This window comes from Trachurus trachurus (genome assembly GCF_905171665.1).
Source record: "Trachurus trachurus genome assembly, contig: scaffold_164_arrow_ctg1, whole genome shotgun sequence".
Classification (NCBI taxonomy): Eukaryota; Metazoa; Chordata; class Actinopteri; order Carangiformes; family Carangidae; genus Trachurus; species Trachurus trachurus.
Window position 1 is genome coordinate 4,718 of NW_028155218.1, and position 14,129 is coordinate 18,846.

The 14,129-nt window shown below is 40.7% G+C and overlaps 1 long non-coding RNA gene across 2 annotated transcripts; it reads right to left on the reverse strand.

Moving 5' to 3' along the window:
• Positions 1-9,089: 9,089 nt before the first annotated feature.
• LOC311007991 lies at positions 9,090-13,665 on the reverse strand. 2 transcript variants are annotated; one of them, XR_014596461.1, is made up of 4 exons: positions 13,303-13,665; positions 12,576-12,671; positions 12,229-12,321; positions 9,090-9,477 (listed from the first exon to the last, which is right to left on the reverse strand). It is a non-coding gene; the product is annotated as an uncharacterized lncRNA (long non-coding RNA). The 2 variants fall into 2 exon arrangements; XR_014596462.1 differs by lacking the exon at positions 9,090-9,477 and having other exon boundaries at positions 12,035-12,321.
• Between the last annotated feature and the right edge of the window lie 464 nt (positions 13,666-14,129).

A 14,129-nucleotide genomic window follows, 5' to 3' on the forward strand; every position in this document is an offset into this window, starting at 1 on the left:
TAAAAAGACGACAGGTACGCGCCTGTCGTCTTTTTTTGACCAATTTTTTTTTTTTTTTGACCAAAAATTAAAATTTCTCCAAACTCGGATATATCATCTGGGGGTCCGAGGGGAGTCCAACGCAGAAGGTTTGGTTGAAATCGGGCCGGTGGTTTTGGAGAAAATGACCAAAAACCAAACAGGCGATTTTAAAAAGACGACAGGTACGCGCCTGTCGTCTTTTTTTGACCAATTTTTTTTTTTTTTTTGACCAAAAATTAAAATTTCTCCAAACTCGGATATATCATCTGGGGGTCCGAGGGGAGTCCAACGCAGAAGGTTTGGTTGAAATCGGGCCGGTGGTTTTGGAGAAAATGACCAAAAACCAAACAGGCGATTTTAAAAAGACGACAGGTACGCGCCTGTCGTCTTTTTTTGACCAATTTTTTTTTTTTTTTTGACCAAAAATTAAAATTTCTCCAAACTCGGATATATCATCTGGGGGTCCGAGGGGAGTCCAACGCAGAAGGTTTGGTTGAAATCGGGCCGGTGGTTTTGGAGAAAATGACCAAAAACCAAACAGGCGATTTTAAAAAGACGACAGGTACGCGCCTGTCGTTTTTTTTGACCAATTTTTTTTTTTTTTGACCAAAAATTAAAATTTCTCCAAACTCGGATATATCATCTGGGGGTCCGAGGGGAGTCCAACGCAGAAGGTTTGGTTGAAATCGGGCCGGTGGTTTTGGAGAAAATGACCAAAAACCAAACAGGCGATTTTAAAAAGACGACAGGTACGCGCCTGTCGTCTTTTTTTGACCAATTTTTTTTTTTTTTTTGACCAAAAATTAAAATTTCTCCAAACTCGGATATATCATCTGGGGGTCCGAGGGGAGTCCAACGCAGAAGGTTTGGTTGAAATCGGGCCGGTGGTTTTGGAGAAAATGACCAAAAACCAAACAGGCGATTTTAAAAAGACGACAGGTACGCGCCTGTCGTCTTTTTTTGACCAATTTTTTTTTTTTTTTTGACCAAAAATTAAAATTTCTCCAAACTCGGATATATCATCTGGGGGTCCGAGGGGAGTCCAACGCAGAAGGTTTGGTTGAAATCGGGCCGGTGGTTTTGGAGAAAATGACCAAAAACCAAACAGGCGATTTTAAAAAGACGACAGGTACGCGCCTGTCGTCTTTTTTTGACCAAATTTTTTTTTTTTTTGACCAAAAATTAAAATTTCTCCAAACTCGGATATATCATCTGGGGGTCCGAGGGGAGTCCAACGCAGAAGGTTTGGTTGAAATCGGGCCGGTGGTTTTGGAGAAAATGACCAAAAACCAAACAGGCGATTTTAAAAAGACGACAGGTACGCGCCTGTCGTCTTTTTTTGACCAATTTTTTTTTTTTTTTTGACCAAAAATTAAAATTTCTCCAAACTCGGATATATCATCTGGGGGTCCGAGGGGAGTCCAACGCAGAAGGTTTGGTTGAAATCGGGCCGGTGGTTTTGGAGAAAATGACCAAAAACCAAACAGGCGATTTTAAAAAGACGACAGGTACGCGCCTGTCGTCTTTTTTTGTCCAAATTTTTTTTTTTTTTTGACCAAAAATTAAAATTTCTCCAAACTCGGATATATCATCTGGGGGTCCGAGGGGAGTCCAACGCAGAAGGTTTGGTTGAAATCGGGCCGGTGGTTTTGGAGAAAATGACCAAAAACCAAACAGGCGATTTTAAAAAGACGACAGGTACGCGCCTGTCGTCTTTTTTTGACCAAATTTTTTTTTTTTTTTGACCAAAAATTAAAATTTCTCCAAACTCGGATATATCATCTGGGGGTCCGAGGGGAGTCCAACGCAGAAGGTTTGGTTGAAATCGGGCCGGTGGTTTTGGAGAAAATGACCAAAAACCAAACAGGCGATTTTAAAAAGACGACAGGTACGCGCCTGTCGTCTTTTTTTGACCAATTTTTTTTTTTTTTTTGACCAAAAATTAAAATTTCTCCAAACTCGGATATATCATCTGGGGGTCCGAGGGGAGTCCAACGCAGAAGGTTTGGTTGAAATCGGGCCGGTGGTTTTGGAGAAAATGACCAAAAACCAAACAGGCGATTTTAAAAAGACGACAGGTACGCGCCTGTCGTCTTTTTTTGACCAATTTTTTTTTTTTTTTTTGACCAAAAATTAAAATTTCTCCAAACTCGGATATATCATCTGGGGGTCCGAGGGGAGTCCAACGCAGAAGGTTTGGTTGAAATCGGGCCGGTGGTTTTGGAGAAAATGACCAAAAACCAAACAGGCGATTTTAAAAAGACGACAGGTACGCGCCTGTCGTCTTTTTTTGACCAATTTTTTTTTTTTTTTTGACCAAAAATTAAAATTTCTCCAAACTCGGATATATCATCTGGGGGTCCGAGGGGAGTCCAACGCAGAAGGTTTGGTTGAAATCGGGCCGGTGGTTTTGGAGAAAATGACCAAAAACCAAACAGGCGATTTTAAAAAGACGACAGGTACGCGCCTGTCGTCTTTTTTTGACCAATTTTTTTTTTTTTTTTTGACCAAAAATTAAAATTTCTCCAAACTCGGATATATCATCTGGGGGTCCGAGGGGAGTCCAACGCAGAAGGTTTGGTTGAAATCGGGCCGGTGGTTTTGGAGAAAATGACCAAAAACCAAACAGGCGATTTTAAAAAGACGACAGGTACGCGCCTGTCGTTTTTTTTTGACCAATTTTTTTTTTTTTTTGACCAAAAATTAAAATTTCTCCAAACTCGGATATATCATCTGGGGGTCCGAGGGGAGTCCAACGCAGAAGGTTTGGTTGAAATCGGGCCGGTGGTTTTGGAGAAAATGACCAAAAACCAAACAGGCGATTTTAAAAAGACGACAGGTACGCGCCTGTCGTCTTTTTTTGACCAATTTTTTTTTTTTTTTTGACCAAAAATTAAAATTTCTTCCAAACTCGGATATATCATCTGGGGGTCCGAGGGGAGTCCAACGCAGAAGGTTTGGTTGAAATCGGGCCGGTGGTTTTGGAGAAAATGACCAAAAACCAAACAGGCGATTTTAAAAAGACGACAGGTACGCGCCTGTCGTCTTTTTTTGACCAAATTTTTTTTTTTTTTTGACCAAAAATTAAAATTTCTCCAAACTCGGATATATCATCTGGGGGTCCGAGGGGAGTCCAACGCAGAAGGTTTGGTTGAAATCGGGCCGGTGGTTTTGGAGAAAATGACCAAAAACCAAACAGGCGATTTTAAAAAGACGACAGGTACGCGCCTGTCGTCTTTTTTTGACCAATTTTTTTTTTTTTTTTGACCAAAATTAAAATTTCTCCAAACTCGGATATATCATCTGGGGGTCCGAGGGGAGTCCAACGCAGAAGGTTTGGTTGAAATCGGGCCGGTGGTTTTGGAGAAAATGACCAAAAACCAAACAGGCGATTTTAAAAAGACGACAGGTACGCGCCTGTCGTTTTTTTTTTTGACAATTTTTTTTTTTTTTTTTGACCAAAAATTAAAATTTCTCCAAACTCGGATATATCATCTGGGGGTCCGAGGGGAGTCCAACGCAGAAGGTTTGGTTGAAATCGGGCCGGTGGTTTTGGAGAAAATGACCAAAAACCAAACAGGCGATTTTAAAAAGACGACAGGTACGCGCCTGTCGTCTTTTTGTGACCAATTTTTTTTTTTTTTGACCAAAAATTAAAATTTCTCCAAACTCGGATATATCATCTGGGGGTCCGAGGGGAGTCCAACGCAGAAGGTTTGGTTGAAATCGGGCCGGTGGTTTTGGAGAAAATGACCAAAAACCAAACAGGCGATTTTAAAAAGACGACAGGTACGCGCCTGTCTTTTTTTGACCAAATTTTTTTTTTTTTTTGACCAAAAATTAAAATTTCTCCAAACTCGGATATATCATCTGGGGGTCCGAGGGGAGTCCAACGCAGAAGGTTTGGTTGAAATCGGGCCGGTGGTTTGGAGAAAATGACCAAAAACCAAACAGGCGATTTTAAAAAGACGACAGGTACGCGCCTGTCGTCTTTTTTTGACCAATTTTTTTTTTTTTTTTGACCAAAAATTAAATTTTTCCAAACTCTGATATATCATCTGGGGGTCCGAGGGGAGTCCAACGCAGAAGGTTTGGTTGAAATCGGGCCGGTGGTTTTGGAGAAAATGACCAAAAACCAAACAGGCGATTTTAAAAAGACGACAGGTACGCGCCTGTCGTCTTTTTTTGACCAAATTTTTTTTTAATTTTTTGACCAAAAATTTAATTTTCTCCAAACTCTGATATATCATCTGGGGGTCCGAGGGGAGTCCAACGCAGAAGGTTTGGTTGAAATCGGGCCGGTGGTTTTGGAGAAAATGACCAAAAACCAAACAGGCGATTTTAAAAAGACGACAGGTACGCGCCTGTCGTCTTTTTTTGACCAATTTTTTTTTTTTTTTTTGACCAAAAATTAAAATTTCTCCAAACTCGGATATATCATCTGGGGGTCCGAGGGGAGTCCAACGCAGAAGGTTTGGTTGAAATCGGGCCGGTGGTTTTGGAGAAAATGACCAAAAACCAAACAGGCGATTTTAAAAAGACGACAGGTACGCGCCTGTCTTTTTTTGACAATTTTTTTTTTTTTTTTGGACCAAAAATTAAAATTTCTCCAAACTCGGATATATCATCTGGGGGTCCGAGGGGAGTCCAACGCAGAAGGTTTGGTTGAAATCGGGCCGGTGGTTTTGGAGAAAATGACCAAAAACCAAACAGGCGATTTTAAAAAGACGACAGGTACGCGCCTGTCGTCTTTTTTTGACAATTTTTTTTTTTTTTTTGACCAAAAATTAAAATTTCTCCAAACTCGGATATATCATCTGGGGGTCCGAGGGGAGTCCAACGCAGAAGGTTTGGTTGAAATCGGGCCGGTGGTTTTGGAGAAAATGACCAAAAACCAAACAGGCGATTTTAAAAAGACGACAGGTACGCGCCTGTCGTCTTTTTTTGACCAAATTTTTTTTTGTTTTGACCAAAAATTTAAATTTCTTCAAATTTCTCCAAACTCGGATATATCATCTGGGGGTCCGAGGGGAGTCCAACGCAGAAGGTTTGGTTGAAATCGGGCCGGTGGTTTTGGAGAAAATGACCAAAAACCAAACAGGCGATTTTAAAAAGACGACAGGTACGCGCCTGTCGTCTTTTTTGACCAATTTTTTTTTTTTTTTGGACCAAAAATTAAAATTTCTCCAGACTCGGATATATCATCTGGGGGTCCGAGGGGAGTCCAACGCAGAAGGTTTGGTTGAAATCGGGCCGGTGGTTTTGGAGAAAATGACCAAAAACCAAACAGGCGATTTTAAAAAGACGACAGGTACGCGCCTGTCTTTTTTTTGACCAATTTTTTTTTTTTTTTGACCAAAAATTAAAATTTCTCCAAACTCGGATATATCATCTGGGGGTCCGAGGGGAGTCCAACGCAGAAGGTTTGGTTGAAATCGGGCCGGTGGTTTTGGAGAAAATGACCAAAAACCAAACAGGCGATTTTAAAAAGACGACAGGTACGCGCCTGTCGTCTTTTTTTTGACCAAATTTTTTTTTTTTTTATACCAAAAATTAAAATTTCTCCAAACTCGGATATATCATCTGGGGGTCCGAGGGGAGTCCAACGCAGAAGGTTTGGTTGAAATCGGGCCGGTGGTTTTGGAGAAAATGACCAAAAACCAAACAGGCGATTTTAAAAAGACGACAGGTACGCGCCTGTCGTCTTCTTTTGACCAAATTTTTTTTTTTTTTTTGACCAAAAATTAAATTTTCTCCAAACTCTGATATATCATCTGGGGGTCCGAGGGGAGTCCAACGCAGAAGGTTTGGTTGAAATCGGGCCGGTGGTTTTGGAGAAAATGACCAAAAACCAAACAGGCGATTTTAAAAAGACGACAGGTACGCGCCTGTCGTCTTTTTTTGACCAAATTTTTTTTTTTTTTTTACCAAAAATTAAAATTTCTCCAAATTTCTCCAAACTCGGATATATCATCTGGGGGTCCGAGGGGAGTCCAACGCAGAAGGTTTGGTTGAAATCGGGCCGGTGGTTTTGGAGAAAATGACCAAAAACCAAACAGGCGATTTTAAAAAGACGACAGGTACGCGCCTGTCGTCTTTTTTTGACCAAATTTTTTTTTTTTTTTTGACCAAAAATTTAATTTTTTCCAAACTCGGATATATCATCTGGGGGTCCGAGGGGAGTCCAACGCAGAAGGTTTGGTTGAAATCGGGCCGGTGGTTTTGGAGAAAATGACCAAAAACCAAACAGGCGATTTTAAAAAGACGACAGGTACGCGCCTGTCGTTTTTTTTTGACCAATTTGTTTGTTTTTTTTTTGACCAAAATTTAAATTTCTTCAAATTTCTCCAAACTCGGATATATCATCTGGGGGTCCGAGGGGAGTCCAACGCAGAAGGTTTGGTTGAAATTGGGCCGGTGGTTTTGGAGAAAATGACCAAAAACCAAACAGGCGATTTTAAAAAGACGACAGGTACGCGCCTGTCTTTTTTTGACCAATTTTTTTTTTTTTTTTGACCAAAAATTAAAATTTCTCCAAACTCGGATATATCATCTGGGGGTCCGAGGGGAGTCCAACGCAGAAGGTTTGGTTGAAATCGGGCCGGTGGTTTTGGAGAAAATGACCAAAAACCAAACAGGCGATTTTAAAAAGACGACAGGTACGCGCCTGTCGTCTTTTTTTGACCAAATTTTTTTTTATTTTTTGACCAAAAATTTAATTTTTTCCAAACTCTGATATATCATCTGGGGGTCCGAGGGGAGTCCAACGCAGAAGGTTTGGTTGAAATCGGGCCGGTGGTTTTGGAGAAAATGACCAAAAACCAAACAGGCGATTTTAAAAAGACGACAGGTACGCGCCTGTCGTCTTTTTTTGACCAAATTTTTTTTTTTTTTTTGACCAAAAATTTAATTTTTTCCAAACTCGGATATATCATCTGGGGGTCCGAGGGGAGTCCAACGCAGAAGGTTTGGTTGAAATCGGGCCGGTGGTTTTGGAGAAAATGACCAAAAACCAAACAGGCGATTTTAAAAAGACGACAGGTACGCGCCTGTCTTTTTTTGAGCAATTTTTTTTTTTTTTTTGACCAAAAATTAAAATTTCTCCAAATTTCTCCAAACTCGGATATATCATCTGGGGGTCCGAGGGGAGTCCAACGCAGAAGGTTTGGTTGAAATCGGGCCGGTGGTTTTGGAGAAAATGACCAAAAACCAAACAGGCGATTTTAAAAAGACGACAGGTACGCGCCTGTCGTTTTTTTTTGACCAATTTTTTTTTTTTTTTTTTGACCAAAAATTAAAATTTCTCCAAACTCGGATATATCATCTGGGGGTCCGAGGGGAGTCCAACGCAGAAGGTTTGGTTGAATCGGGCCGGTGGTTTTGGAGAAAATGACCAAAAACCAAACAGGCGATTTTAAAAAGACGACAGGTACGCGCCTGTCTTTTTTTGACCAAATTTTTTTTTTTTTTTGACCAAAAATTAAAATTTCTCCAAACTCGGATATATCATCTGGGGGTCCGAGGGGAGTCCAACGCAGAAGGTTTGGTTGAAATCGGGCCGGTGGTTTTGGAGAAAATGACCAAAAACCAAACAGGCGATTTTAAAAAGACGACAGGTACGCGCCTGTCTTTTTTTGACCAATTTTTTTTTTTTTTTGACCAAAAATTAAAATTTCTCCAAACTCGGATATATCATCTGGGGGTCCGAGGGGAGTCCAACGCAGAAGGTTTGGTTGAAATCGGGCCGGTGGTTTTGGAGAAAATGACCAAAAACCAAACAGGCGATTTTAAAAAGACGACAGGTACGCGCCTGTCGTCTTTTTTTTGACCGAATTTTTTTTTTTTTCATACCAAAAATTAAAATTTCTCCAAACTCGGATATATCATCTGGGGGTCCGAGGGGAGTCCAACGCAGAAGGTTTGGTTGAAATCGGGCCGGTGGTTTTGGAGAAAATGACCAAAAACCAAACAGGCGATTTTAAAAAGACGACAGGTACGCGCCTGTCGTCTTTTTTTGACCAATTTTTTTTTTTTTTTTTGACCAAAAATTAATTTAATTTCTCCAAACTCTGATATATCATCTGGGGGTCCGAGGGGAGTCCAACGCAGAAGGTTTGGTTGAAATCGGGCCGGTGGTTTTGGAGAAAATGACCAAAAACCAAACAGGCGATTTTAAAAAGACGACAGGTACGCGCCTGTCGTCTTTTTTTGACCAAATTTTTTTTTATTTTTGACCAAAAATTAAATTTTTTCCAAACTCTGATATATCATCTGGGGGTCCGAGGGGAGTCCAACGCAGAAGGTTCCCAGTGAGCAAAAAGTGGTCCAAAATACGTCGAAAAGACGTGTTTTCCGAACGTCCAGAAGACGTCTTCAGAGGAGTCAGAATGAAAGTTTTTATTACGTCTTTTCTAGACGTTGAATATACGTTTTATTGTGGATGTCATTTAGACGTCATTAAAATACGTTTTCGGGACGTAATTATTGAACGTCCAGAAGACTTCTTGAGAGGAGCCAGAATTAAAGTTTTTATTACGTCTTTTCTAGACGTTGAATAGATGTGTATTTTAGATGTCATATAGACGTCATTAAAATACGTTTTCGGGACGTAATTATTGAACGTCCAGAAGACTTCTTCAGAGGAGTCAGAATGAAGGTTTTTATTACGTCTTTTCTGAACGTTGGATATACGTTTTATTGTTGATGTTATGTAGACGTCATTAAAATACGTTGTCAGGATGTAATTATCAAACTTCCAGAAGACGTCATTAAGGAGCCAGAATGAACGTTTTTATTATGTCTTTTCTAGACGTTGTGTAGATGTGTTATCTTGGATGTTATATGGACGTCATTAAAATACGCTTAATTTTTTTTTAATTATTTTTATTATTATAAAATAATAATAAAATATAAAGCAAAAAACGCAACAAAGGCATCTCCTTTTGTGTACAACACAGGAGGAAATTATAAACAAATCAAACACATCGACACACAAACATCGACAAAAAGAAAACGTTTTCAAGACATAATTATTAAACATCCAGAAGACATTATTTCAGGAGGAAAAACTGCTACTTTAAAGATTTCAAATGCAAATACATGACTACAATAAAACATACTTACTGCACTATTTAATGATTCAGATCAAACTGTTACATTTCTCATAAATATAATATAATGGAGGAATATAAATGCATTTGATAGGTCAATAAGACTTTCAGCTCAACTTAATTAAAAGTAAAATACACAACATCATTGCCTGTGTAATGTATTCAGCTTTAAATTTACAACAAACTACTGTTCACAAACAGTTGTTCAAAACAATTACACAATGCAATGTAATAACGAGTAAAATTAAAACATCACAGAGGTCAATGATTCTATACCAGAAGTCATGCAGCAGATGAAGCAGATGAAGAGACGTCCACCTTCCAATTGCTAGTATTCAGCTGGCTCCTTGGTGCATGTAGGGAAGAGAAGAGGGGAGAAAAAAAAAATAGTTTTTTATATTATTTAAATTATGCGTACAAATAATGCTCTGGCATCCTTTGCTGCATTCTAATGTCCAACCTAAGTTGTGCCACACTGCACCAGTCTCAAACTAGCAAAGATAGGCTATTTAAGTTGTGCTTTACACCTGATGAAAGATAGAACGCATACACTCGCGTGGAAAAAAGTAACCACTAGATGGCAGAAAACTTAATTCATATGAACAAGGAGAAACAAAGACAGCAGGGGTGCATTTCACAAAGCAGGTTCAACAAACTCTGAGTCTAATCCTAAACTCAGAATTCAGAGTTTTGTGTTTCAGAACAGGTGATAACAGTTAGTTCATTCAACTCTGAGTAACTTGACCCTGAGTTACGGGGAGATGAAAAGCCCTCATCAATGGAACAAAGATAACAGGATTCACCATGGTAACCAGCAAAAAAAGCCTCACCCCTCCCACTTCTCACAGTGGAGTGAACACACACACTACAAAAAAAAAATTAAGAGAGAGAGAAGTGTCTGTGTGGTGTCATGTGAGGGTTGTTCAGATAAACTGAGGGTGCAGAACAACGGGAACGATCAAACAAATCCTCATGGAGAATAAAACATCACGTCCTGTCAGCCGCTAATTTCAGTCTGCAGCTTCAGATAAAAAGGAGAAACTCAGGGTTAGTTGGAGAAAACCTGCTCCCGACCAGGTTAGGTTCACGGAGTGTGTTGCCATAGTAACTGACTCAGAGCTGTTACTCTCTTTGTGAAACGGGCTGGAGTTACTCCTCTTTCTCCGGTTTTGACTCGCCTCCCTTTGTGACACGGAAAACCCAGAGTTTGCCTCGCAGGGTTACGGTAATAGACTCAGAGTCTTCACTAAACCTGGGGTCCGTGTCACAAAGCAGGTTCAACAAACTCTGAGCCTAGTCCTGAACTCTGAGTTGATCTACTCTGAGATAGGAAACTCAGAGTTGTGGGTTTCAGAACAGGTGATAACAGTTAGTTCAATCAACTCTGAGTAACGGGGAGATGGAAAGCCCTCATCAATGGAACAAAGATAACGTGATTCACCATGGCAACCGGCAAAAAAAAAAAATGTTGCCCCTCCCACCTCTCATGGTGGATTGACGTATGAATGCTGACACAGACGCGACCCCCCCCCCCCCCCCCCCCCCCCCGTACCTTCACACCGCGGGACATTACGTGAGTATTAATCTATAAAAATACATCTGGAGAGTTATTCAACATTGTGTGTTTGAGCAGGTGCAACTCCAAATGTGCGTTTGATATGTTAAGTTCAGTTTGTCAGTTTGTCTCCATGATAACGTGACGGGGCTGTGCGTGTAGTCATCAATCACACCTGGAAATAATCCAGAAGTGGATCGATCTGCAACGAAAAAAATAAGAGAGAGAGAGAGAAGAGCAATTTTCTTCTGTGTGCGTGTCCATGTTGTGTCATGTGAGGGTTGTTGAGACAAAGTGACGGTGCAGAACAACGGGAACGATCAAACAAATCCTCATGGAGAATAAAACATCACGTACTGTCAGCCGTTGCTTTCAGTCTGCAGCTTCAGATAAAAAGGAGAAACTCAGGGTTAGTTGGAGAAAACCTGCTCCCAACCAGGTTAGGTTCACGTGTGCGTTGGAGGTTGCCATAGTAACTGACTCTGAGTTTCAGTTACCTCTCTTTGTGAAACGGGCTGGAGTTACTCCTCTTTACCTGGTTTGAGTTACCTCCCTTTCTGAAACGGAAAACCCAGAGTTTGCCTCATTTCAGGGTGAACAGACTCAAGAGTTTTCACTAAACCTGCTTTGTGAAACGGACCCCAGATCTGTGAATACCTGGAGTCCAGACTCAATACCAGTAACATCAACATGCTACATGTCGTTTTCAATTCAAAAAACCTACTCTTGGTCAACAAAGCAGCTCCTGGTCTGGCTACACAGTACATCAAAGACAGTTTAAAACCCCAGCAGACTGCCAGTTGGAAATCTCCAACTCTGCAAGTAAAGATGGCTTTTAATATTTATCCACCTAAAACAGTTTACCTACTAATTTTATGACTTTCTCCATTACTGTGTTCTTTTAAAACCAAACTCAGGACCTCTCTATTTTCTTAAATGTTAGTGGACGGGGCACAACAGCTACACTGCACTTGTTGGAAATTGAATTCCACTTGAGCAACTGAGGTGAATTACAAACAATGCGTGGTCTGGCAGATAGATGCTCATCAATGACTATTATTGTCAGAACAGTACAAATCAGAATAGAAGAGACGCCAGAGAAATTTCCTCCAGTGAGAGGAGTTGAACCCCTGACACCTGGTATATGCTGACTGTACTTCATCAGATCCTACACAAGTTTGATAAATGAGGGGGGGCCATAGTCACTATCTTGGGTGTAAAAAAGTGTTGGAAGGAAAATTCTATAGAGCAGGGCTGTCGCCTTCCATCTAGTTTTGACTTGAACATAACACACATTCATCAGAGATGTGATGATTAAAATTTAAACAGTAATACGGTAATCTGTAACTGTATTGAAAGCGTTAGCTGTTTCATCTCAATGTGTGTGTATCTGTGTTTGTGTTTAATTCCTAGTTTGTTCATTACTTATGTAGGGGGAGGTGCTATACAAATAAAACTGAATTAATCTGAAATAGGTTTTACTGTATGAAAAAATTTAGAAACAAAACTGCATTTGGTGTAGATCTTGGTCTGTTTTCCTACCTGTTTGTGTGCTGAACTCCCCATCATCTTTTGCTCTCTTGTGGTTCTCCAGCATGATGATCTCACAGGTGAAGCACTGCTGTGGGTCCTTGGCTGTGTAAAATACAGTTGGACATAAAGAATATTCAGTCATATTTCACATCTAGTACTTTGGGATATTTGTCATGTGGGGAGGTTCTTGAACGGTGATCTACCCTGCACACATCAGTGTTTACATAAACAGATTTAGATATTTTATTGGTCCCTACAGGGAAATTTAGAAACCTCATGTGAACCTAAACACAAAACCAATGAGGACATCTCTTCGTATCAGGTGGAATTATATGTGAATGAAGAGCACTACCTACCAGGCTGAAGTAAGACATAAAGTGAAGTTGTTGATATTTTGAAGTCCCCAAAACAGCATCACACCATCTTGCCGCGCAGTTCTTGATCTCAGCAGACTGGAAAGAGATGAAGGTTGTGCCTAGTAGAATTTAATGCTACTCCATCTCATATCAGTTAATGTTGTTTTCTTCAATGGCCAGGAAAAAAGAGGTTGTTTCCAGTTTAGAATTATAGGGATAGTTCGCCCAAAATTCAAATTTCCCTCATTATCTACTCACCCTCATGTTGACTAAGAGCTGTGGGAATTTTCAGAGTCCTCTGCTCCTTCTCTGAGTTACGGGGGGGGGGGGGGGGGGGGGGGGGTCCACGCAGCAGTATTTGTCCATATAATGGTTGTCAACCAACTTTTTTCGTCCAAAGAGACACACCAAAAAACATCCAAATACCTCCATACTGCTCGTCTGTAATGTCCCTCTTGTATTGAAGCCCCCACATGAGAAATTTTTCCGCCGGTCAGTGGAAGAGCAGTGAACTGAGACACTGGGAGCTTCCGCTACAAACAAGCTTAAAATATAGACTTATTTCATTTTTTGCGGACCCCCCTGTAACTCAGAGAAGGAACGAAGGACTCTGAAAATTCTCACAGCTCTTGACATGAGGGTGAGTAGATGGAGTGAAATTTGAATTTTGGGTGAACTGTCCCTTTAGTAATAGCCTATTATTAGTATTAGTTAGACAATTACTTACCAGTCCGAGGGGACCATGAGCAGCAGACTGGAAACAACTCAGTCCAGATGAAGTGAAGGTTGTGCAGGAAACATCTGCTGTTCTGCTGCTCCTCTCCTCATCCTCTGTAACTGTACAAGTATATGACAGTCACTTTTCTGTTATTCACCGACTCTATTCATTTACCTGCAGACTTCAGACCTGGTAGCAACATACACTGAAATTCGCTACTTAATACATTGTGAAACTGTTAGTATAGCTCATGTGCTAATGGCAGGTAATTTTTCATCTCAACACACACGTTAATGAAGCTGCACTGGTTGCAATATCGTCCTCACCTTAGTAAGATGCAGGAAAAAAATACTGCCACGGTCGCAATTACAATCGGCGTTTAACCGACTCCACGTCCCTTACCCCGCCCGCAGACACACACACACCTACACACACAAAGGCACACACAAACACAGACACACACACACACGCACGCACACACTCACACACGGAGCTACTGAAACCGATGGCACACAAACAAACGTCACAATAATAACAGAGGAATATTATCTTACCTGTTCTTTTTTTGAAGAATTTAAATTCACTTGGTCTTGACCAGGTTCCGCCCGACGGTTTGTCCATGCCTTTATCCGTTTATCCATGGCATAAAAAAATCCACATGACGGTGATGCGCATTGTCGCGGTTACCATTTCCCAGCTGCAGTAGCGCGTATTTTCAAATTTGACGGAAAGGCGCGCCCATTGGCCGCGCTGTGATGACAGTCAAACTAACCAATCACGGTCAAATGCTCAGGTTGAGACAGCCAATGGGTGTTGTTTACTATGGTTACATAGTA